A 23,449-nucleotide genomic window follows, 5' to 3' on the forward strand; every position below is an offset into this window, starting at 1 on the left:
GCAAGGATCCCCTCAGTGCAATGGAATGCTGACAATGTGGTTGAGATGCTCTGAGAAGACTCGAAGAATGGATCCTGAAAGTTCAAGAGCAGGAAAAGCTAAGAGGCTACTCTAACTGGAGGGGTGATAGTGGCAAATGGGAGGTACGGGGGATGCAGGAGGAGGTATGTCTGGACACTTTTCGAATGGGAAGGGTCAACTAGGAGACCCAGGGTTGCTGAGTAAAGGAGATTAAGATTACGGATAGCTGCACAGCTGTTTCCAACTGCCCCCCGTGAGACACTGCCTCAGTGTACATGAGACCAGCAAAGGGACGGAGGTGCAAATGGCTGGTGACTGCACGTTATGGCATATCAAAGGCCTTGGAAATCACCAAAAAGATTCCTTGTTTGAATTTTACTGAAACAAAACTTAAGAAATTCAAATGCAATAAAATATCACTTTAGGTCATAGGAAGAACAAAAACTATTGCCCTTTTAAATCTAAAACTAGATGGATGTATTTCAACATCTAGTCATCTCAATTAGTGTAGGCAAGACAAACACCAGATGCTCATTAGGCAAAATTATGTAAACATCGACAAAGACAAGATGCCAGAAGTCAAGAGAATGATCTAGAACAGCTTGAAAGTAAAGTATCTATGCTGTGGAACATGGCATGTATCTGATAGTGTGGAACACAGAAGAAGCACAAGCTCCCTGGAGTAGGCAACAGAGCAGGCATGCGGATGGCCGTGAAAACAACAGGAAGGTTTTAAGAGTGGAGAAGGAAAGGTGCCCGGTCAGCAATGAGCTTTACAGAGGCATGCAAGGAGAGCTTTGCAAAAGACTCCCTAAGATCTGGCTTATTCGTGTGTTGAATGAGAACACTATTTCTTATTTTATGAGATTAAAAACATTAGATGAACTAATGTTTAAAAAATATCCAGTATGGTTTAAATAAATGCCCAATACATTAACATAAAATCAATTGTCCTCTAAACCGTTTACAGTTTTTGGGGTTGTTTATAAGGTTGGCCTCAACTCCCCCTTAACTTTTTATTGATTCGTTGTGAATTTTACATCGTGCACACCAATCCCATTCATCTCCCCACCTTTCCACATCTACTTAACTCTCTGTCCTTGCAACCTCTCCTGAAAATGGGGAATAAAACCCACTACCGAGGCTGTGGTGTGCCACACAGTATGCCCTTTTGCCCAAAAAGCTTTGCTTGCAAGTCTGGTTTGAAGCTTCTGGTTTCTGCTACGATATCAATACTGTATCCTCACTGAGGCTCCTCTCAGGTATCTTCCTGTTGCCCTGCCCTGCATCATGGAGATACTGCAGCTCTGGTTCTACGGGACCTGGCCTCAAACCCTTGATCCTCTAACTTCCACTTTCCAAGTGCTAAGATTACAGAAATGCATCCCCACACCTAGTGCCTCTAAATGCCTTTCTATTCATCAACCTTACAGTGTATCCTATACACTGAACAAATGAGTTTCCTTAGTTTAAGAAAGTAGGTTTTGCTGTGTTGCAGAACTGGGCAAGGAGAAGCACATTTACAGCTCTCAGCACTCTGGACACTGCATCAGGACTGTGACCTCCATGTCAGCAGAGGAAGCAGTGTCCAGCAATCGGTAGGACTGAGTGGGCTGCAGCACTGCACGACTTCAACTCAGACGCCTTCCTGCCGCTGATTGCCTGCTTGGCTTTGGGTCCCAGCAGTGTTCCATTTGTCTGCAGCAACTCATAAGGATGGTAAATAGATGTGACTCTAAACATCCCTCTGCAGTATGCTGGAGGGAGAACACAGCTAAGGGGCTTTATTCTCAGGATTATACTTACTATGTTATAATAAGACAAAAAGTACACAAAACAGAATAAATTGTTAAGTAAATTAAAAAATTCAGACCTAATTTCCAATTTAGAATGAAAGATGAAATTTGGACTGCTTTTTAAAAATTATAATGCTCAAATTTACTTTCCAAATGCTGGCTTATGAATTATCTTAACACAGTCCAGACTAATGACACAATGTCCTTACAAATCACTATATTCCGGCTCTTTCTAATCAAGATTTCCTCCTAAAAAATAATCAAAGACATTAACAGCTTTTTTTTTTTTAATGCTTAATGTTTGCTTATGAGGTTCTGTCTTTGGCTTACACACTGCATCCATACTCCCAAACATAACATATTAATTTAGAAGTCTAAAACATGTTCTGGAGAGATGGTTCTGTGGTTAAAAGCACTTGCTGTTCTCAAAGAGGACCTGTGATCACCCATACTCCAGTTGCATGGAATTCAATGCCCTCTTCTTACCTTGGAGGGCACCAGGCACACGTGTGGTACATAGGCATTCATGCAGGCAAAACACTCATAAAAACTTTTTGAAAAAAATCCCAAACAGAAGCCACAAACCTGTTCCACAAGGGACAGTAAATATTTTAGGCCTTGTGAACCAAATGGTTTCTGTTACAACTATCAACTTTCCCATGATAATGAGAAAATAATCACAGACAATACAGAATCACATGAACAGGGCTACATCCCAGCAATTTTATTTACAAAACCAGGCTGGGATGGTCCCTAATCTGGAGGACCAGTCCCACAACATGAAGCCAGACCACACTTCCTGCTGATTGCTGTCTAGATGACCTCGCTCACTGGTGATCACTATTACTAACTTCACTAACAGCAAATGGTTTTCCATTTTCAAATTTTCACTGCGTACTTAATCTTTTCCTTAATTTCATACTTTACCAACAACAAAAAAAAAAAAGAAACCTAAGAAGCACTTTATTTATTTTTAAATATTCTTTTCTAAAACTTATTTATATGCCTTTGACTTCCCTGTCCTAAGTAGAAATAAAGGCATTTCTCTACAAATGAAATGCTTCTGTAAGACTCAAACCAAAATCAAGCATGTCCCTGAAAACGTCATGACTTCATTTTCCCTGATGGCTGAGTAAAGCTCCACTCTGTAGATGCTGCATCTTCACCACTCAGTAAGTGCTGACGCCCATGTACTCTGGTCCTAGTCACTTGCTACTGTGAGCAGAGCAGCGGCTAACATGGATGTACAGGCATGTCTAGGGTAGGAGATGTAGACTGCTAGGCACATGCCCACAGTGGTACAGTCAGACTGCACAGTCATCGTAAACGTTGGAGAACCCTCTATACCGACTCCTATAAAGGCTGTACTAGGATGCTCTCCCATCCACAATGAAGAGTTCCCTCCCTCACATTATCCCCAGCACCTACGCCACAGTCATTCTGACTGGGAAACACCTTACCCAGTATCGCAGAGTAGTTTTAATTTGTATTTCCCTGATGGCCAGAGTGTTTAATCACTTCTAAAAATAGTTACTGGCCACTTGTGTTTCCTCTTCTGAGAACCATCTGTTCATTTCACTGGCCTACTTGTGACTGGCAGTGCTGGTGTTTGTGTCTGGTTTTTGGTAGATCCCTATCTTACCTTGTAGACCACCAGTTTCAGTTATTAAGTCAAGGCCAAGATGACTTCTGTACTAGATGTCTGCACAGTTAATATCGGCCAAAACTTTATAATCACTGATACAAAGTACTTTTTTTTTTGAACAAATATATCCTTACTGGATAAAATGGTGGACCTTACAGTGACATTCTCACACATGTACATATTTTGATCATGTTTACCTATTACTTTCCTGGCAATCCAACCTCCTTCCTCCTAACAGCTCTCCCCTTCTTTTCTTTCTCCTTAGGTTTTACATGAAAGAAAATATACAAGGCCCACTGCAGACTGTCATATTTGTTTAACATGCGTGATGATCTCAGCTCCATGTATGTTCCTGCAAATGACCTGATTCCATTCTACTTATGCTGAATTCTGGTTTCTCTACCCTCTCACTATTGACGGGCACCTCACCTGCCCAACTCCATGGCCTTCCGAATAGAACAGAAATCAGCATGATGCGAATAGTATCTTTGTGGTACTGACTTGGATTCCTTCCCAGGGGTGGTATAGCTAAATCATATGCTAGTTCTATTTCTAGCTTTTGAAGGAACATCAACACTCATTTGCATAATGACTGTGCTAATTTACATTCCCAATAACAGTATGTAAGAGTTCCTTTCCCTATACAGCCTAACCCAGCATTTGTTTTTGTTTTCTGTTTCGATTTGTTTTCTTCATGATAGCCATCTGACTAGGGTGAGACAGAACGTGTAGTTTTGATTTGCATTTCCTCATGGTTTAAGATATTGAGTATTATTTTAATGTAATTATTCAGTTTGTTTGCCAACTTGCTGACTGGATTATCTGTCCTTTTGGTGTTTATGATGTGTTCTGGATATTAATCTGCTGTCAGATGAACAGCTGAGAAGATTCCCCCTATTTTATAGGCTGGCTTCCTCATCTTTTGTTCTTTCCTGTGTAGATGCCTGTTAGTTCAACGCAGCCTCCTGTCAGCTCTTGCTGCCAACATACTGGTGTCCTAGGAGACAATGAATCAGCACATTCTCTGAGCTCTGACACACCTCACACTGCTTTTCTAGCCTCTCTTGGTGGCTCCTTAAAAAGGCAAGGCTTCCTTTAATTTCTCACTGTCTTTGGAAAATGGCTACTGCAGCCACTTCTTTTTTAATTTCACCCTGTGCATGTCTAGGAATGTTTCTTTGGGGGTTGGGGGTGGATCTCATTTAAAACACACTTAGTGGTTGTGTCACAAGAATAAAGGCAAACACACAGAGGGAGATAATATAGAGAACTTGTTATGATCCTGACATCACAGATCGTTCTGGCTATGAGTCACCTCACTTCTTCAACATGGCAGTGACAACCCGCCACATTGAGTAGACAAGACTCATGTTTACTCCAGTGTCCCAGCCAGAGCTGCACTTTACAGTAGTGTGTGTTCAGATCAACATCACCCATGCACAGCAGCGAAAGGCTGTCTCTGCTCTCTGCCGACAGCTACAGGAAGGCTGGAGGACAGGCTGTTTATTGGATTAAGCTGCATCAATGTCGCCACACTTACCTTCCTGACTCATTCCTGAGCTGTGGTCTGGTAGATCCCTCTGCCTTCTTTAGATATCCACCTGGCTTTCCCATAACCATCACAAACATCATCTCCTGAAGCTAACTATAAACTTCCAACTCTAGAGCAGCTGCAGAGATCACCACACTGGGAATTACTTAACCCACTGCTGAGGTATGTGGTCCACCAGACAGTCCATCCACTGCCTTCTCCCACTTGTACAAATGCAGTGTTCTCCTCACTAGCTATTCTCCTTTTCCTCTAGTCACGGTCTAGGGATGCTAGGTTCTCCCATACCTCATGAATCCCTTCACCCCAGAGGGCTCTTTCCTGGAAAGCTATTTATCTGCCCCAGTGTGCATATATGTTTTTGCCTATGAAATTACTAGTCTGAGGAACAATGCCTGTTTTACTTATCACTATGACCCTGAAAACTATCAGAAGCCTTGACATAGGTAATGTCCACAACACATCTTTCAGTTAGAGGACTTTTTATCTTAAATTCATCCCACATGTCATCAAATATGTATAGTAACACCCTTATATATAAATCATAAATATAAATACATAAGATATAAAAAGTTAAACTGACAGAAGGAATGAAGCACTCTAAAGGAAAGAATCTTAGCTATTAACTGAGCCTGACAATGCAGACCTAGAGGAAGCACCATTGACCATCAGGTACCCATGGGCAGTTAGTGCTCTTACCCACTGAGCCATCTCTCCAACCCCATGGATATATTTTCAAAATGAGCATATCATGCTGGAAACAGATTTGTAAAATGTATGTTAAGACTTGGGGCTAGAGAGATGGCTCAGCAGTTAAGAACACTGGCTGCTCTCCCAGAGGTTCTGAGTTCAATTCCCAGCAACCACACAGTGGGTCACAACCATCTCTAATGAGATCTGGTGCCCTCTTCTGGTATGTCTGAAGACAGCTACAGTGTATTTATATAATAAATAAATCTAAACAAAAAAGATAAGACTGAAAGGGGGTGTTTAAAGGTAAATAATAACAGAAAGGATTGGTCTTTTTTTTTTTTACCTTGCCTATTTTATTTTAATGTTTTAATATTTTTGTTATTAAAGTAAAACACTTCTTAAATTAGCTCTGTAATTTCTAGTCATGTAGTGTGTTTCAAATCTGAATATATGACATGCCTGCACTTTCCTACCCTCTAACAGACTTTACTTGGTGTGGGGGAAGTGGGATGGCAGGGAACATGAATGTGTGGCCATGTCCTCCTCTCCACTGCCTACCTTGTTCCTTTGAGGCTGGTTCTCTCCGGCTGCAGGAGCTTGCAGTCTCAGCCACGCTGGCAGCAGGCTCTCAGGACCTATGCATGGTATCTTCATCCCCCGGTGCTAGGGTACCATGCCAGACTGGGATCCAAACTCAGGTCCTCGTGCTTACAGAGCCTGTGTGAACCACTGAGCTATCACTCTCTTTACTGTTTCTGTTTTACATTGTAACCTCAATGAAACCAGCAATGCTGATGTGTGGTGGACCAAATATGATATTCACTGGCTGTGTGTGGAAGTCAAGAGCCAGTTCTCTCCTGTCACCATATGGAATCCAGAAGTCTAATGGGTTGACAGTCCTGTGTGAGTGTTTGCTGAACTTTCTGCATTTCAAAGACTCCGCATAAACCCATTGCTACTAAAAAGAAGAATCTACATGATTAATAATATAAAAGGCACATCTAACAACTTATACAAACTACATTATGTTTGTATTAATTACATATACAATATCTATTACAACCACTAGAGGGCAGGAATGAAATACCATTCTTTAACTATCAATGATTTTTTTAAAAATTAATAAATCCTAAATATATTTCCTATTGTATTACTACACAATCTATTTTTAAAGCTCTGCACAAATGGAAGGTGAGGTGGGAAATACGTGCCCTTTAACAGATGAAATTAATTTTGACTTCAACTCTTCTAAAAGCCTCTGGTAAGTCAAAAAAACTGATTTTGAATATAGAATTTCAGTAGATGAATGCAGATTCACAAACAATATTTTAAATAGGAAATAAAGCAAAAAAAAAAAAAAAAAAACAGAAGTTGAGAACTAAAACAATTTCAAGGAATACCCCTAGAGCACAGAAAATATGGTCTAGACCTCACTTTAATTAACTCTTCAGTTTTCTTTCCTTTCTAAAAGCATACTAATTAGGAATAAACTACTATTTTTTTTTTTAGTAATGTCTAAAAATACATTTGGTACACTAACTTCAGGCCCAGGATCAATTATGCACACAGGTGACAATCTGTTCTCTTGTTCTATTTAACCAGCAATATTGCGTACCTGGTAGGAGCAGACATGGGGCCCAGGAGCCAAACCAACCAAGTTAAGTCAAAATGTGGTGAAGTGTCCTGTAGCCTCCCATCATGCCATGGGACCTGTTGCCCCCTCCACACACACACACACACACACACCCTTTTTTTCAAGACAGGTTTTCTCTGTGTAGCCCTGGCCATCTTGGAATTCACTCTGTGGATCAGGCTAGCTTTGGACTCAAGATCTGCCTGCCTTTGCCTCTATGTCTGGGATTAAAGGCATGCACCAGCATTACCTAGCTGCTCTAAGACTTCTAATGCTACCTTCAAGTAAATAGCTTGTTGAACTACACTTTCAAATACCCATTACTTTAAACTGAATTAACTACTTAAACTGAGTGGTAAAATTAACAGAAGTTTCTTACTGAAGCCAGAACAACTACAGATTTTCAGGGGCCTTTCAACAACTCATGTTGCTATGGTTTCCAGTCTGATTCTAGTTACTAAGACCTTGAGGCTGACAACACCCATACACAAGTCTATAGACAGGTGGCAAATAAAATGCCGTCTGGTGACTCAAAGGGGATATCAGTGTGAGAGGCTTTGCTACAAAATACCCCAAAAGGTTATGTTCTAGTAAGGAAACTGTTGCAAAGATGGTGATTAATTAATTAATGATAACACTACATGTATATTTGTGCACCATGATATTCAACAGAGCAGAGGCATTTACATATTTGGTGGTCTGATTATAAATTCCTGAAATGTATGTATGATCTCCCCCTCCCTCCTCTGAAGTAGGCCTCTTGTAACTTCAAATAATAGCCAAATTCAAATAAGCCTAAGTAAAAGAAAGACATGAGTAAGGTTCAGGGGCAGACAGAGGGATGACCATAGACTCAGCAGCTACTTATCAAGGCTGGTAACTGCCCTAAGGGCAGCTGGACTAACGTCTTTAACATTTCAGACCCAACATAGAAGACTAGAGCTCACAGGGTAAAGATGAAAAGTCCAACTGTCAGTTGAACAGTCTTAAGAAAATAAAAGACACAATGTTGACGGTCTACTTGTTGGCTGGCTGGGCTTTGGTTTCTTTGAGATAAGCTCCCTCTAATATCAAATGCAGATTCTCCTGTACCAACTTCCTGACCGCACAGACACAGGTGTATGCCACCATGCCCGGCTTTTGTTTTTAAAAGGCTCATATAGCAAAGCTCTTGTTCTTCCATCATAGATGATGTTTACAACATTTCTGAAAGTCAAGTTCCAAAGAGCAACAATAGAGCTTATTAACAGTTTAAAAGCCAACAGTAAAATAATCAGAATTGGACTGGCCTGACTGAGATTTAGCAGGCAAGTTCCAAGGATAAATTCAAGACCAAAATTATGGCCAATCTCAGGAATTATGAAGGAAATGGTTTAAGGCTCACATGTAACAAGATGAGTATAATTAACATGCACCGCTATAGACAGTCATTACAATGAAAGTTAGCTGTGGCATTTTTCCTTTTCCTCTATAAAGTAAACTGCAACACTCATCACTAATAAGCAAAATTACAAATAAACGTAATTTATTTTTTCAAGTAACCATGTTGCTCTAAATTACATCATTTATTTTACAACTTCCTTACTTAAAAACTATATACAAAAAGCTAAAGGTTTTTCTTTTGAGAAGGATCAATCTAGACGAATAAAGCACAATCAAAGCCTTGTGGACTGTACTGCTGGCAGTAAGATGAGAGACTGCCTGAATAAAGAAAACAAATCTGCTCCAGAACTGTGAACAGCCAGCACCCTCATCTGGCCAAACAAGGAACGACATTTTACATGTCTGTGAGTACTTGGTCAGCTAAAGAGTACACTTCAAGACTTTAATTCATATATATAAAGGAGGGCAACTTACCAGTAACAATTTGTTTGCTACCTTTTTAAAAAATTAAAAGGCTTGATTTCTTCCTACTAAAACCCCAACCTTCCACATCACCAAATATGTTACCAGTTCTTTTATTTGCAATCATTATAAAATGGCTAAAGAAGTTTCGGTCTGGGGCCTGTGACATAGCTATCAGGTGAGGGGATCTGCCCAAGCCTGATGTCCTGAGTTCAGTCTACAGAACCACATGAGAGAGGGCAAGAACTTACTCCCCGAGGTTGACCTCTGACATACTTGTACCATGATTTATACACACACACACACACACACACACACACACACACAAATGCAACAACAAATTTAAAAGTATATACCTAAAAATAAGACAGATTATGAGTCACATAAAGCAATCATGAAAATTATCTTCACTGGCATTTCTTCCTGTTTAAGTATTTCTTAAAAATTATACACAGACTAAGCATCCGTTGTCTCCATTCCTAGGGACAAAAGTATTCCAGATACTAGCTGAGTGTTCCTAACCCAAAGGTCCAAAACTTAAAGCTATGAGAAGTTCTGCATGCCAGGGAATAAGTGAAGCAAACAGCCATTTTTAGGCCTTAGGCCCTGACAGCCAGGTCTGCTAACTTCCTTGTATTATCAGTGTGCTGTCTCTGAATGAGATACCATCTCAAGCAGCTGCCACGCTGCAGTTACAACTGGAATGCTGAGGGTAAACATTACATGGTGACAAGTCTCATGTCATCAGCACATGATGACTTCAGCAAGTGTCAAGATGTTAGCTATTTGCCAGACATTTTAACTGAGAGTGAGTATAGTAATCTACTGTCCAGAATTCAAAATCAGTCTCAGAAGTTAGGGCTCCATCACATCATGGTAAGCATGGACCAATGACACCATTTTAATGTTTATTCATTCATTTCCTCTTATGCATGTGTGGTTGCAGATGTAAGTATATGTACCATGTGTGAGCAGGTAGCCATAAAAGTCCAGAAAGGACACAGGATCACCTGGAAAATGGAGTTACAGGTGGTTGTAAGCTGCATGACTTGGGTGCGGGGAACTGAACCTGGGTCCTTTTCAAGTGCAGCAAGTACAGTTGACCACTGTACCATCTCTCTAGCTCCACCAGAGACTCAGTGTTGAAGTATATCCACACCTCCTCTTGCACCTAGCCTCAGAAGGACCTTCCTGGTTACTGCTATATAAACCTATTTCCTCACCTCTTTCCCTGTTCAAACAGCCTCACACCTACCCTGCAGCCTGCTGCATCTCTGACCATGCTGACACAGGCACAGCCACCCGGGTACAAGGCATGAGCCTACCTACTCTGGGTCAGCCTCAGACACACAGTGTGGAGCCCTTGAAGAAGCAGTGAAGAGTGCCACACTACAGAAGGAAAGCTGTTTCTCCAGGATCTGACTTCCTAAGAAAATTTAGTCTTACATATATCTATTTGTGCTTTGAACACACTACAAACTTCTTCAGCCGTTGTCTTGCTTGCATATCCTTAGGCTCTGCACACCTTATACTGCAACCCACACACACAAGCACATTTTCCTTCTTGACTTTCACCACGGGACTCTCAGGATATGGATTGCTTTCTGGGTGTCCATCTGCTGGCTGATGACAAATGACTATTAACCATTACTTTTCCAGCTCTCTGCCAAGCTACACATGCTTCCAGCAAATGAATCCCATTCCAAACCTCTGCTATTATGGTACAGCAGACAACCAGAAGTCACTATTTTTTTCTATCACCTTTCTTTTCCGCTTTTAAAATCTACTTTACCCACAATGAAATTATGATTGACTGGCTACCCACAGTCAGGACCAGTTTGGAACACAGGTGACCCTTTTCATTTGGCTTCTGCAGCAAAGCCATCTCCCGATTATTGCACCACTGGAAGAGATAACTGAAAATCCACTGATTTATTTGTACACACTTTTACAAATATTGTCATTCTTGCTACTGCTCTACATTTTATTCCCTACATAGTAAGTTAAAATCACAGACCTATGTGCACACATATATGGAGGCCACTGGATGTCTTCTCTAATTACTCTCCACCTTATATATCAAGGCAGGGTTCCTCTCTCTCTCTGTCTCCCCTCCACCCCCTCACAGCTCAGTGATTCTGCTAGTCTAGCTTTTCCCAGTTACCTCTAATCTCTTCAATGCTGGGAGTACAGGTGGGGCCACCACACCAAGCAACATTTACATGGACGGGTGCTGGGGTTGAGAACTTTGGTCCTCACATTTTTGCAGCAAACACATTCCATACCCAGCCACCTCTCCCTTAGAGGGACAGAGGGAGATCAGTGTCTTACCATCAAGCTGCTGTGCCTACCAGGTGGGCCTAGAATTAGCAGCCAGTCTCTTCTGTCTCTTCCTCCTCCTGAGCACTGGGATTACTATAAGGTGCCGTCACACCCAGCATTAAATAAACGGGCTGGCAAGATAGCTCAGTGAGTACAGGTGCTTGCTACCAACATCCTCAATTCTGTCTGTGGGATCCAAATAGTGGAAAAAGAACACTGATTCCTGCAAATTATTCTCTGTTCACCACATGTGTGCTTTTGTAATACATATACTGTATACACACACACACACACACACACACACACACATACTTTCACATGAATACTTTTCAGTATCACCTTTCATTATGTTGGTGGTGCACTCGGTGTTCAGTCAGTCTTACTTCAGTATATTACTGTAACTCAGTAGGACATTTCAAGTGCCTCAGACAACACAGCAGCACTGACCTACTGTATTTAGTAATAGTCACTGTCTCCATTAGCCAGCCAAGTGTAATTATGGCTTATACCATTACCATGTAGCTCTGTCAAATATTCTAGATCCTTGTTCATATCTGCTCAAATAGAGACATTTTATTAGAGAAGGAAGTGCTCTTCTGAATCTACTTTCTAGAATAGTGAAAGAATTTAAAGTAATCTCTGTTTAATAATTACAAGAGAAGTGGGAAGTGTTGGGCCAACAGGCCCTCTCAACTATCTTCCTACCCAAGTGAAGCACACAGACTTCAGAACAGTGCTTCCAAGTCCTGACTGGGCTAGGCAGCCGTCTGTGTAGTTCTTTAGAAATAGATCCCAAGCTCAGCAGTTAAGAGTATTAGCAGCTCTTCCACAGGACCTGGGTTCAATTCCTAGCACTCACATAACAGTTTACAACTGTCTATAATTCCTGGAATGTTTCATGGATCTGACACCCCCATACAGACACACATGCAGGAAAAATACTAATGTACATCAAATAAAAATAAACAAATTTAAAGATAGATCCCCAGACTGCCTAAGTGTCTGATTTGCTTGGTTCCAGAAGAGTTAAGATATTTAAAGAAAAACGGTGACTATGAAGTGCAGTGTGAAGCATCATCTTGGCAAGTAGAAGAACAAACATTTCAGACATGTGTTTCTTTTTAAAAGATTTATCTGTTTAGTTTATTATGATGTGTGTGCATTATATATATACAGGTACCCTAAGAGGCCAGAAGAGGGCATTAGAATCCATAGAACTGGAATTAGATCCCTCAGGAAACTGAATTTGGGTCCTCTGCAAGAACAGTATGTGCTGTTGACCCTAGCTCCATTTTTTTTTTTTTTAATTTTCAAAAGATGTAATCTTATTTAAGTGTGTCTACATGTGTTTGTGTGGGTGTATACCACACCTGTAAGTGCCTGAGGCCAGAAGAGGACACTGGATCCCCTAGACCTTGAGTTACAGGCAGTTGTGAGTTGCCTGAAGGCACGGGCTGAACTCAGGTCTTCTGAAAGAGCAGCAAGCATTCTTGCTCTTAACTTTCCTGCTCCAAGACACATAACTTTAAAATGTACTTGTTTCTCCTATGTTCAATCATTTGATCAAAACAAACCTATGCTATTAGTGCACTTTAAATCACCACTGTATTCCACATCTTTGAAAACACAACTACAATATTCATCAGGGACAAATGAATAGTCCGCGAATTGGAAAGTCTCTAAAATGGGCTCTGACCATCAAAAGCAGTTCCGTATGCTGGACGAGGTGGCTCATACCAAAAATCCAGCAATGGTCAGGATGAGGGAGAATTGCTGTCTGAGGCCCACCTTGATTAAAAAGATCTCATCAAACAGTAAGATGGAACACAACAATATTGTAAACTGGACTGGGAGTGTAGCTCACTGATTATGTTTGTCTAACAAGCATGACTCTCTGGGTTTGATCCCCAGAACCATATAAACCAGTCCAGGCCAGTAACATCAGCACTGAGATAGTAAAAACAGGAAAACAGTTCAGTTCAAGGTTATTCTCAACTATACAAAAAGGTGGGGGCCAGCCTGGAAAACAAAAGACTAACTCACTAATAAGTGAATGGACGGACCACTGAGCAAGCAAAGGTCTTTCTACTCTCACTTCCAAGTAACTAACAAAAGTCCCTCCCCAGCTGCCTGCTGCCAGTGTAAAACTCATTTTCAGGATCACTACACAAACCAAGTCTCACTGTTTTACTATGATATATGAAGCACCCAAGACTTTCCTTGCCTCAGCCCTAAGAATGAAGCCCTATGAGTGGGTCAAGAGTCTTTTTTCCCAGGCCTACAAAGTAATCAGAGGATGAAAATGACTGATTATAGTCAAAAGGCCTAGTCTTTCCAAGTACAAATTTCCATCAACAGTGATTTCAAGTCTATGTTCAACTGCTAAGCCTTTCTGGACTTGGAGAGCACACATACCGTGACTCCCAGAGCTGACAATTTAGTCCTTATGACCTCAGGGATGCACACTTTACAAACATCACTGGCTCACTGCAACGATGTAAGAGCAAAGTACATTAACCTCCACTGTGTGTATATGGGTCTTAAATCAACTAAGAACACAGTTCATTACATTTATCATTTCATTCTACCCATTCCACATTTTTCTCTGTATTTAACTTTCATGAAAATGAGTTGTCCATATTCTGAGTTCTTATAAATAAGAGGCTAGGGGCTAGAGAGACGGCTCAGCAGTTAAGAGCACTGAGTGCTCTTCCAGAGGTTCTGAGCTTCAATTCCCAGTAACCACATGGTGGCTCACAATCATCTGAAATGGGATTTGATGCCCTCTTCTGGTGTGAAGACAGCTACAGTATACTTACATATAATAAATAAATCTTTTTAAAAAATAAATAAGAGGCTAAATTTCAACTGCCCTGACATTAACTTGCCTATAAGTACTTCTGCTCCCGAGGCCAGAGGAAACTGTCACCAAACACGTAATTAAGCAGCCCTTCCTTCTTTCCTTCATCTGTTTCTCAGGTTCCTTTACAGTACTCAGCCATGTGCATACATTCGTGAAGCTGAGGTCACAGGATGCACACTCACCTTCTTATGAATGTAACACGCCCAATTTATATAATTGGTATGGCTACATGGGGGCTCCATCTCTAAAGCATAGACTAAAAGAAGAGTTTAAAAAGCGTTTGGGAGTGACTACAGTTGTATAGAACAACTGCCTTCATATTTTAAAAAGCCAACTTGAAAAACAGATTTCTCAGTGCAAAAGAATTAAATGTCTTGCTTTAAAACGTACCGTAATTGTGTGAATCGTAAGATTTCTGAGACAACTGTTCCTGTAATTAAAATATTACAAATGTTAAGATTTCCCTTCTTTACTCTATAAGTATTTGGTTTCTTGTTCCCAAACAGAGTGAACCAATAATTTCATGGACTTCTAGTGTTCATTTACTTTCTTTAAAGAAAGCAATACACTGATATTTTACCCAGGATTCCTTCACAGAGGTGAGGAAACCAATACCCAAGGAGACAGACTAAAGAGACAGAGAGAGGAAGGCAGAGCACAGACAGCCTCAGCCCTTCCATGTCATGGCTGGGATAGATCAGCATTACCCATGAAAGTCACCGAGTACTCCAAGGGTGCCTGCTACTGTAGTGCTACTCTGTGTTGTATGACACAGCACATCTGTAATGTTTCACTGTGCTGATTTCCCACTTGGAAACCAAGGCCATGCCCCCTTTATGGAGGCCCACTCCCCAGGTGTGTGTCAGGTACTGAATTTCTTTCTTGACCCAGGGCCCAATAATCCCTGAATATACCTGTATTTAATCAATGATAGGACACACTGACTGCAGCCATCTCAGCTGTATTTAACCGGAGAAGAATGAATTGTGAACAAAGTGTCCCACTGATCTTTCTGTGTGCACTCCTTCCCAAGCCCATGGAGTGCCAGCAGCACTTTCCCCAAAGGCACACAGCACACACTGAGATGGTAACTTGGGCAGTATTTCTAAATCCCAACCATGACACACCACATCACACAAAGCACTCACAACTCGGGCTGCTGTAAGTGATCAGCTCGTTTCAAAGCCTGCATCTCCACGGTCAGCTCATCAAGGCAGGCCTGCTGTTAATCCCACACACACTGACGCTCAAGTCAGAGGCATTAATGGTGGGAGCGAGCATTCCCAAAGTCAAAGTCCATATTTGTTGAACAGAGAGATCACTAATCATTACTTTTTTGAGTTAAACATGAACCTGAAATTACAATTTATTGAAGTACACGAGCATTATTTGGCATAGGTCTGGATATTCTCCACTGCAAACTAAAATGTACCATGGGGCCTGGGGGTAAGAGTTCAGGCTCCATGATGACGGCTGAATGCTTTAAAGTGACTATGGCACCAAACACCACCAAAAGTTAAGTGCAAAGCTTCTTCCTCAGGGCCACGGAATGATAATCATCCTGTAAGAGGCTCATCAGAAACCAACAAGCTAATGAGTAACCTAATGAGTAACCGGCTGAGAGCCAACACTTCTCTTCCTGGTGCTGGAGGAGGCCAGGCCTCTAATCTTGGGCTTTCAAGTCCCTGTCTTACATAAAGTCTCCCTTCCGATCAAACTGGACTGTTTGCAGGTGAGTTTTCAGTCTTTCCCTCATGGAAGACAAATCACTCTTCATCAGAGGAATTATTTCTGAGCTACAATGGCTATGTGCATTCATTTCACAGTTTGAAAATCTGTGAGAAAATAATTGTCTCAAAGTCAAATTTCATGTAGGTGGGGAAAGAAAAATCGCTGCTATAGCAACTGTAGGTTCTGTTTATGAGAACTGAAAGGTGAAAAATTCACATTTCTAACACTTAAAAATTAGTATCTGATTGTGATGGCTGAGAACACAGGAAGGTCTAGGCCCTGGTCTTAAACCCAGCAACAGGCATGCAGTCCCACTGGGCCTCTCAGCATTCAGTGTATGGTGTCTGTGTCCATAAAAGGATGGATGGATCACTGTCACACATCTCACTTGAGGCTACAGCAGGCCTACTCTTCTGCCTCATGCTCCTTGGAGTCCAACAGTCAAGGAACAAAACAGCTCCCAACAATGACTTTGCATTTCTGAAGTTTTACTGCTAATAAAAAGCATTCCTTTGGAAGAGGACAATGCTGGCTAGTGCCGCATTAGCTCCACTTCATCCTTACTCTTGTCTGGCTCCAAGAATACTTTTCTATAATGACCCATTTCTTCTTCTAATGGGTAGGGGATGAAAATCCTTCGGGGAACAGGAGGTTCTATTGCCCAGGTACAGAGCCCCTGGAAGGTGCAGGAGCATGTGTCAACCCCAAAGCACCGGCCCATTCAGCATGTCTAAGAATGGAACACCTCCAGGACACCGTGTGAGGGAATGGGTAAGGGTGGTCAGTGCACATGGCTTCTAGAGGGTCAGTGGGCTCATGACTACAGCACTGACAACTGTGCTTCACACATCTGCATGTAATATAGTGAGTCACGGTCGCCGTTTTTGTCCTGAGTAGTTATTCTTTGGTTCTTAATTCTGGAACTGATCTTCACTACTATAGATGCAGAGCATTTTCCTTTGTGGTGTTGCAGGTGGAATGGAGCCTAGCATGCAGGAAGTGCTCTGCTACGAAAAAGCCTGAGAAGCTTCTGATTTTCTTCTAGGAGACTTCCAGTAGTGACTGCTGGAATCTTTGCCTAGCGGCTGTTTTCTGAACACCATTGTGTTATTTGGATATAACTTGCCATGAATGATCTGCAAGTAGGTTCCCCATGATTATTTTCTTGCTTAGTTCTTTTGTTTTTTAAAGATTTGTTTATTTATATGGGTGTTTTCTCTGCACGTACATCTGCACACTAAAAGAGGGCATCAGATCCTAAGGGATTACAGTTATAGTCAGTTCTGAGTTGCCAGGTGAGTGCTAAGAATTGAACTCAGAATTCCTGGAAGAACAGCCAGTGCTCTTAACTGCTGAACCATATCTCTAGCCTTTTCTTTTCCAATGTAAGAGACCATGAATTTTGACAATTTCAACTTATTTTTTTTCTATGTATAAACTATAATTTGGTCTCATTTCTTTTTCCATTGATTTTATAGCATTAGTTTTCATTACAGGACTTTACAAACAAAATGTTTTATTCCATTCCTTAAACTCACCTCCACCCTTGTTTTTATATGTGTTCAGTAGCTTCTTTTCCACTTCTACATACATCTTTTCCAAGCACATCTCGATCCTCTCTCATACTCTCCTATGAAGTTTCACAGTCTATTTTGGCATCATTTCTAAGAAATCTTTACATACTTTAAGATCATAAAGATTATCTGATATATTTTCTTTCAACAGTTTTAAAAGTTTTAAATTAAGGTCAATGGTGCATTTTTTAAAATAATTTTAATTAAATTTTTTTTTTCTAGAGCTTGGGACCAAAGCCAAAGCCCCACACATGCTAAACAGGTCCTCTACCACTGAACCACAAGCTAGCCCCATTTTGTCAAGTATATTAACATATGTAATTATATAATTATTATCATATATTATTAATGTATAGTATGTAATTATATAATTATTATCATATATTATTAATGTATAATAATATATATTATTATAAATATATATTATATTTATTTACAGGAGCTGGGAGTAGTGGCACACACCTTTAACCCTGTCACTCAGGAAGCAGAGGCAGGCTGATCTCTGTGAGTTTGAGACCAGCTTAGTCCAGTGGGTTTCAGGACAGCCAGAGATATGCAAAAAGCCCTGTCTCAAATGGAACCAAACCAACACAAATGCTGTGAGAGTCAGGGTCCTCTCACGGAGCCAGGCCCCTCCTCCACCGTGCCCATTGGCTCAGCATCCTCCCTTCAAGACTACCTACCGTCTTTTCCCACTGCAATAATTGTGCAGCTCTCTGTAAACACGAACTTACAAAGTGTGTGTATTTTATGTGCACAGCTTTGTACTTCTTTCTATACACAGGTGTATAAATGAACACACACAGTCGTGTGTATAGACAGACATTTGATTACGTGCACTGCTTTCCTTTGAGCTCCTGAATTCAGTGATTGTGCACTGCATTCAGAGATGACTACCCTGATAGTGACTGCTTAGAGTAAGCGCTGTAGATCAGGTAGTGTTAAGTCCTCATACTTTGTTCTCTTTACATTTTTTGAGTCTGTAAATATATAACTATAAACACAAACTTTGGAAAGCTACAGCCAACATTAAAGGACAGTGGGTGGGATCTGAAGAGTGAACCCAAGGCTCATGCCCAACAGGCAAATGTTCTACCACTGAGCTACTTTGCAGCCCTCCTTGGCACAATAAATTTATACTTACAAGCAGCTACATATAGGGTACCGCTAGAACTTGCAGTATAAACTGTCTCTTCATGTACACATTAAAGTACATTTAAAAATCCCTGAGGCAAACAAGAAGAAGCAATGATCACTTCTGCCCCCTAACTCTTCTGTCATCCTGGACCATTCTGTGCTTATAAGGCTGTTTTCTTCAGCGTGACCCCTTACAGAAGCCAAGCCAAGTTATCTGAGCTCCCAGTGGAGAAGGGAAATATGGGCACAACAGTTCTAATGACTATTCCGGTTTAGCGTGCTCTGCTGGAAAGGAGATCACTTCATTACATCGTAGAGACTTGCAACTGTCCGATTAGCCAAACATCAAAACCTCCGGGGGCCCACCAGCCAGCTCGTGGTGCACAGGCCGGCTTTCTCCTCAGTACCGAGGCTCCTGGTCTGGGCTGTGTGGCTGTGTAGCTGTGCAGCGGCGAGGCGCATCTCAGACACCATGAGTGGTTTCAGCAGCAAGGAGCTCGCCGTGCCCTTCGCCCTCGAGTACCGCACCTTCCTCAAAAATGAGAAAGGACAGTATATTTCTCCATTGCATGATGCTCCAATTTATGCAGACAAGGATGGAGATCCCACTCTGGTCAAATGCAAAAATGGAGATTGCTACAAAGGACCCTTTAAATCCAATTAAGCAGGATGTGAAAAGGGGGGAAGCTCCGCTATGTTGTGAATCTGTTCCCTTATAAAGGGTATATCTGGAACTATGGCACCATGCCTCAGACATGGGAAGGCCCAGGACAGTGACAAACACACTGGCTGCTGTGGTGACAACGACCCAATCGACATTTGTGAAATTGGAAGCAGGGTGTGTGGCAGAGGTGAGAAAATCGGGGTGAAGGTCCTGGCCATGACCGACTGGAAGGTCACTGCCATCAATGTGGACGATCCAGACACAGCCAATTATAACGATGTTTCTGAAGTTGAACAGCTGAAACCGGCTACTTAGAAGCTACCCTAGGTTGGTTTAGAAGGAATAAGGTTCCTGATGGAAAACCAGGTGCATTCAATGCAGAATTTAAAGACAAGGAGTTTGCAGCTGACATTATTAAAAACACCCAGGATTATTGGAAACATTAGTGACTAAGAAAACAGACGGGAAAGGAATCAGTTGCATGAACACCAGTGTCGGAGAGCTCCTTTAAGTGTGACCCTGATGCTGCCAAAGCCATTGTGGATGCTTTGCCACCACCATGTGACTCTTCCTGCTCACTACCAACAGATATGGATAAATGGTTCCATCACCAGAAAAACTGATCGGATTCTCTGGAACACAGCCTGACACAGCTGCATCCTGTTCAACTGGAAGCATCAGATGCTAAAGTATTATAGTAGCTTTCCAAAGCTCTGAATTTCTGTAGCTCACCTAATGAAGTCGATTCTGCTGTGACTGGTCCAGTACGTTCAGAAGGTTAGCCATCTAGACACCTCCCATCTCAGCCAAGACAGGTTTTACTCAATGTTAGCTCTCAAAGCCTTGGGGACATGGAAACCATTTGTGCATAGATGTGCAAGGTGGGCACCTATTGGATGTATATGTTTACTGTGTTAGGAAATAAAATTATTTTACTGGGAGAAAAAAGACACAGCAAGTTAATAGGCAATCACTATAGGCAAGACAACTGTGGGTTTTATAACAATATAGGGGTGACAATCATCTTCCTAAGTCAACTAACTTGCTAGCTAAGCATGCTGCTTTTTCTGAACTAAAGTGGACAAAGAAAGACAAGAGAAAAAAAAGTCATGTGGTGTCAGAAATGAAGGATGTAAATGACTACTAAAGTCACAGTGGGAAGGGGGGTAGCATTTTGTCGAGGAAGTTATCTTCTGAGTGGATGGATGCCCAGCAATAAAACTCCTCACAATTAGCCACAGAAGTGCTCTCTTTACAGCTTCCTGGCTCCATAAACATTCACAAGTGACAACACAAAAGGCCATTCAAGTCATCTACTGAGCATCTTCAATATACCCTCTACCCTCTAATAAGCAAGATGAAGGATAAGAACTACCAAAGGAAGCTGAATGTTCCGTTTCTAACCTGACTTTCCTACAACTCAGTCAAAACCACAGAGAAAGCTACACTGTCCTTAAGAGTTTTCTGAACTCTTAGCTCATAAGACTACCACATAACGATTTCATCTCCCCCTCATCTTCCTCTTCTTATCGTACTACTCAGAAATGGTATGCCCAGGGAAGAAAAGCATTTCAGGTAAGGGTGCAATTGAAGGTCACACAAGTCACACACTTAATGTTAACAGTGAATGAAAAAGAGAAGTGACTCATTCACCCTTCTGGGACTCAAAGATCTGGCTGTGGTACTCCAATGCAGGGCTTACATGCAGGCCGCTTCCTGAGATGGTAGACATCACGGAACAGCTCAGACTTACACTTAGCAATGTGTCCTAACAGTAGTTACAATGGATATAATAATCCCAACAATGCCAGCTGAGTTCTTGTGTACATAGGACCTAACACTTCTTACCTCACACTGGTAAGAATGAGAAGCTGTTAGCTTACCAACAGAGTTGGGGAGAAGCTACACAAAGTCCGCATCACATACAAGAACTACAAGCTACCAACAGCAGCTCGGAAAGATATGCGATTAAAGATTATGGAACTGTCGAGGTATGCATAGCTCACATCTATAGGCTCAGCAGCAGCTGGCAAAGGACTACAAATTTCAAGGGCAGCCGTGGCTATATAGTGAGTTCCATGTAAGCCTGGGCTACAGAACCTCAGAGACAAAGGAGAAAAAAGGTAAATGAATAAGCAGATAATAAAAGAAAAAGAAGGAAAACATAGTTCAATTGAATACAATCTGATTTGTACCTTGGCTCTTTTGGAGGAATCACTGAATGCTGCTGTACACAGGAGAAGACATGGAAGTCACCTGAATTTACCGAATAAACACACATAACATCACAAACCTTACAAATGGGTTCTTCAAATTGCTTATCTTTGGGATTTATGAATCTTCTTTCCTGGTTTAGTGTCTCTGAAATTGTCTGATCTGAGCATCATTGCACACATCCACAGGGAAGCCTGTTCCTTCTAGTAGGCAGTGCAAAACCACTTGTGAGGCTAAGACCCTGGGAAAGTCAAGTCTTCCACTGGTCGGTAGCTCTACCTGGGACAAGGCCTCTCACTCTGTAGCCCAAGCTGGCCCTGAACTCACAAAGGATCTGCTTGCTTCTGTCTCCTGATTCTCAGCAACACATTTTTAAAACATTTTATTGTGGGGCTGGAGAGATGGTTCAGCAGTTAAGAGCACTGACTGCTCTTCCAGAGGTGCTGAGTTCAATTCCCAGCAACCACGTGGTGGCTCACAACCATCTGTAATGGGGACTGATGCCCTCTTCTAAACAGCTACAGTGGACTCACATACATAAATAAATTTTTATTGCTGTGTATATGTATGTGCCATGAACATGAATGTAGAAGTTCAAGGAAAACCAAGCAGAATTGGTCCGTGTGGGAACCAAGGGATAAAACAGGCCATCAGGCTTTGTGACAAACTTTCACCCACTGAGCCATCTAGCTGGCCTGAATATTAAAACATTCTTAACAGAAACCTCAAAATTTAGTATTGTGCAAGTATCACTATTTTAAATATTGAAGAACTCTTTCTTTTTGTCATAATTTATAATAAAACATTTAGGAAAATGGACTGTGTCTCTGATCCAGGTTTTTCAGTTATAGATAAAGGAGAAGGAGAATAGAAGATTAGATTTTCATAAACAGACACAAATGTGATGGTCAGCTTTCAATCCCTGAGACAAACAGCCTGACGAGACATGAGGCTTATGGCAAGGCTGGCTTTCAGAATGGAAATGAACATGTAGTGGAGGAAGCTTGTTCACAGAGAGATGCAGGAAGGCGTTAGGATTCCCAAAACTCTTAAAGGACATACGTATCTTTCCCCATACCTCTCTCTGAATAGAGTCACATCAGGTGACCAAGCCCTCACCACACGGGCATATGGGTTGAAATTCAAGATCCAACTATAACAACAAAGATACTAGTGTCAAACTTCATTTCTTTTACCCAAAAGAAATAGCTAGAGAACTGCTTGTCTGTAAATCATATAAACTCTTTAGCACAAGGTCTTGTGGTTTCCAAAATGGACCTGCCATAGTGATTTGTTTCATTTTGTGGCACAAAAAAAAAAAAAAAAAATAACTCAGTTTGGTTGTACAAATTCCAAAGCTTTATGTAGTATTAGAATAGCCTACTTACACATAAAAGAAGTGCTTTTTCCCCTCTGATCAAGCCCAAATATACAATTTCAATGAAAAGTGAATCTCAAAAACCATTAAATCAACAAAGAAAAATGTTTTAAAATAGATGAAGAAAATGGCAGGCAGGAGACGGTTCTTTCTATCTGAAACTGACTCAAAGCCAGTCTGGTTTGTTTCTACTCAAAGCCCACAGGTTCATGGGTGGCACAATATGTTTTCATAGTAATCAGGTCCTGCTATAGCAGGGTGAACGTAGGGCAACCAAGAGAAGTTTGCCATCGGTAGTGTAGGAGCTCAGCCCCTCAGCTAATTGACTGTACCTCTGAGTAGAATGGTAGCTCGGCCTGTAGATAAACATACTTGTCCATGACT

General features: G+C 41.4%; 1 protein-coding gene and 1 pseudogene across 11 annotated transcripts in view; one reads left to right on the forward strand and one right to left on the reverse strand.

The window, feature by feature from the left end:
• The window catches only part of PLEKHA5 (pleckstrin homology domain containing A5), a 169,094-nt gene that overhangs the window by 106,661 nt on the left and 38,984 nt on the right, over nucleotides 1-23,449 (reverse strand). The window lies entirely within an intron of this gene.
• On the forward strand, nucleotides 19,282-20,096 carry LOC308418593 (inorganic pyrophosphatase-like; annotated as a pseudogene). Its single transcript has one exon. The product of its transcript is annotated as an inorganic pyrophosphatase-like (transcript).

The sequence above is a fragment of the Micromys minutus genome (genome assembly GCF_963924665.1).
Source record: "Micromys minutus genome assembly, chromosome: 3".
NCBI lineage: Eukaryota > Metazoa > Chordata > Mammalia > Rodentia > Muridae > Micromys > Micromys minutus.